Source organism: Oryctolagus cuniculus, unplaced genomic scaffold (genome assembly GCF_964237555.1).
Source record: "Oryctolagus cuniculus unplaced genomic scaffold, mOryCun1.1 SCAFFOLD_55, whole genome shotgun sequence".
Taxonomy (NCBI): domain Eukaryota; kingdom Metazoa; phylum Chordata; class Mammalia; order Lagomorpha; family Leporidae; genus Oryctolagus; species Oryctolagus cuniculus.
Window position 1 is genome coordinate 535,468 of NW_027208214.1, and position 2,889 is coordinate 538,356.

The following is a 2,889-nucleotide window of genomic DNA, read 5'->3' on the forward strand; positions in this document are numbered from 1 at the left end:
AAAGGCCCAGGTGACGGATGTTGCCTTGGGCACTGGACCACCTCAGGGTTAACCCTCCTGGAGACTGAGGACAAAGCCAGAGCCTAAAGCAGAGCCCAGGCTTAGGGCCCTCAGCCTGTTGGCCACTGAGTCTAAACCAGTGTGCCATTTGCAAAAGCAAAGGAAATTGGAAGAAGGATTGTTCTTGACCCCAATGAGAAATGGAGACCACTGGACTACTGATGGCTAAAAGATCTGAGGGCTGATTGAGTCACGGTCTCCCAGTGGCTCCAGCTGGACTGCTAACCATCATTTTGGAGACTTGCTCGGGTAACCGTTGACATGGCAGGTAACAAAATTAAATTTTTGTCAGATACTGGAGGCCCTCATGTGTTCTAACCCAATTCTTGTTTATGATTTCCTGCATCATTGCAGGGATAGATGGCTGACCAAAGAGAAAGTGTTTATTATACTTTAGATTGTTTTATTGACTCCCAACAGTGCCCCGAGGGTTTTGTATAAGCCTGAATGCTCAGTTTCCCTACTAGGTAGAGCTCCCTTGTCTAATGACTGTCATAGTAGGACACACCTCTAGTCCTGTGTCAGGACCATTTTTTCTTGATTGCCCTAGCTACCTGTATACACTCTGCTGTAGCTCTTTCTCTGAACTCCGGCTATATTGCCTCCCAAGTGGATCTATCTGTATGGAAAGTGAAGATCACAGAAAGAAGGGCTAGTAGGGAAATCCCTGTAAAAAATCTCACTAGGGGCCAGTGCCATGATGTGATGGGTTAAGCTGCTGCCTGCAGCACCGGCATCCCATATGGGTGTCAGTTTGTGTCCCAGCTGATCCACTTCTGATCCGCCCCCCTATTCACCTGGGAAAGCAGTAGAAGGTGGCCCAAGTGCTTGGGCCCCTGTATCCACGTGGGAGACCTGAAAGAAGCTCTTGGCTCCTGGCTTCATCCTGGCCCAGTCCTAGCTGTTGTAACCATTTGGGGAGTGGACCAGCAAATGGAAGTCTCTCTCTCTCTCTCTCTGCCTTTAATATAAATAATCTTTTTAAAAAATCTCACTGTAATTAGATGCTAAATATAGCTACAAAGGCAAGACCCCATAAAACCTGAGATCTCTACAGGCATTAAACTATTCATAGAAAAATATCTAAAACATGGGCTACTTAAGCCTTGCCACAATGGGCGCCAGATGTTGCTATGGATTCATTCTGAGAGGAGGAGCACAGTGGGGGCAAGAGACATGGAGTCACGACACAAACACTGGGAGTTGGGTGAAAGCAGACCAGAGGCAAGCAGCCCGTAGACTCGTTTATTTCAGTTGGTACAACAGCTTATATAGCTGAGGCAGCCAGTCCTGTCAAGGGGCAGATTGGCTTCTTTGCCAGGTGGGTTCCGAAGCCATTCGTGAATAACTGATGTGTGCTTGCCAGCAGCCATCTTGGTGCAGCCTTCTCATTTCACCACAAACCCCAATACAATACTCCAAATCTCCCAGTACAAAACCCCATGGGTAATACAGACTTGTGCTTTTATTCATTTATTGATTTGTAACTCAACAGAATTGTTTTATAACTTGGTTCTTTTACAATTCCAGACCATAAATAAGAATGGTTCATCAGAATTCTGTTCACTATTCACTAGGTTGTATTTTTGGAAAATAATTTTAACACTGAACTTTTGCATTTGATTATCCTCATATCTTTGTTTTGTATTTCATTAATTTTTGCTCTGAAAAATACTTACTCTGTTTCCTCTACTTTTATCTATGTTTATTCTCTGGTTCATTTGTAAGCATTATGTTTGATAATCAATGCTTCTAAATGTTCTTATTTTTCTAATATATACATTTGCTGGTATAATTTTCTTTTACTTCTCTTTATGTATTTATTTATTAGCAGAGTCACTAGACCTTTCTTATGTATAGCAGTTCCATTATCCATTAATTCTAGGTAGATTTTTAAATACTGCTCTTATATTCATTATTTATTGTGTATTTTTTTCAACTTCCAAATATATGGGTTGTAACTTTTTAAGTATTGATCTTTTATTTAATTGAACTAAGATCAATTAAATAGTTTGTATAAATTACATTGTTTGAATATTTTGGAGTATAATCTATTAGTAATTATAGCAAATATTTTTATAGCTTTTATGTGTCTGGCACTGGACCAAGAAGCTTGAATATGTTGTCATTTAATCATATTAACAATTAGGAAGATATATATCCCACATCTATGTCATGTTTTACAGTGCAGGTGGCTGAAAGTAAGATGAAATTGGTGGAGATGATTGGTTTTAAAATAGTATTTAATAGCTCCATGGTAGTCTATAAAAGCCTAAAGCAAAGATGGAGCAAAATGTATGCAAAACAGGTATCTCATGCTGAGAAAATGTCTGCACTGACTATGCTAATTTTTCCCATTACTAAGAATGGGACAATGTACCATAAATCAAAGTCAGTATCAACTCAAGTGGAAGGGAATGCGTTGCAGTGAGACCGAAGTAAAAGAGAAAACTTCACTTTAGGTGACACAGTGAATGATATAATAAGCAAAATGTGGACAAGCAATAATAAAACTTGAGAAAGCTATAAACAAATAAGACAACAGAAAATATGTGAATGTCAGTATTTATGTTTGTTTTAACTGTCAGACACTATTATCCTCCTGACTGGATCCCTGGCTGTAGTCTCCTGTCACCTAAACTGACTGCAACGGAAGGGAAACAGTTTTTCCTGCAAGCATCACAAAGGACAATGCAGGACCCAGGACACAGTATACCTCCCTGAGGAGACCAGGGAGATGCCAGCAGCAGTCTGCAGACAAATTTTCTTACTCCATTATCCAGAGGCAATCCCTAGACTCCTAATGTTCCATGCTTATGGTAAGCGAGA

At 40.2% G+C, this 2,889-nt stretch overlaps 1 protein-coding gene across 10 annotated transcripts in view; it reads right to left on the minus strand.

The window, feature by feature from the left end:
- Window positions 1–2,889, minus strand: part of LOC127489827 (leucine-rich repeat-containing protein 37A-like) — a 63,938-nt gene that overhangs the window by 30,324 nt on the left and 30,725 nt on the right. The gene's annotated exons all lie outside the window — the stretch shown is intronic.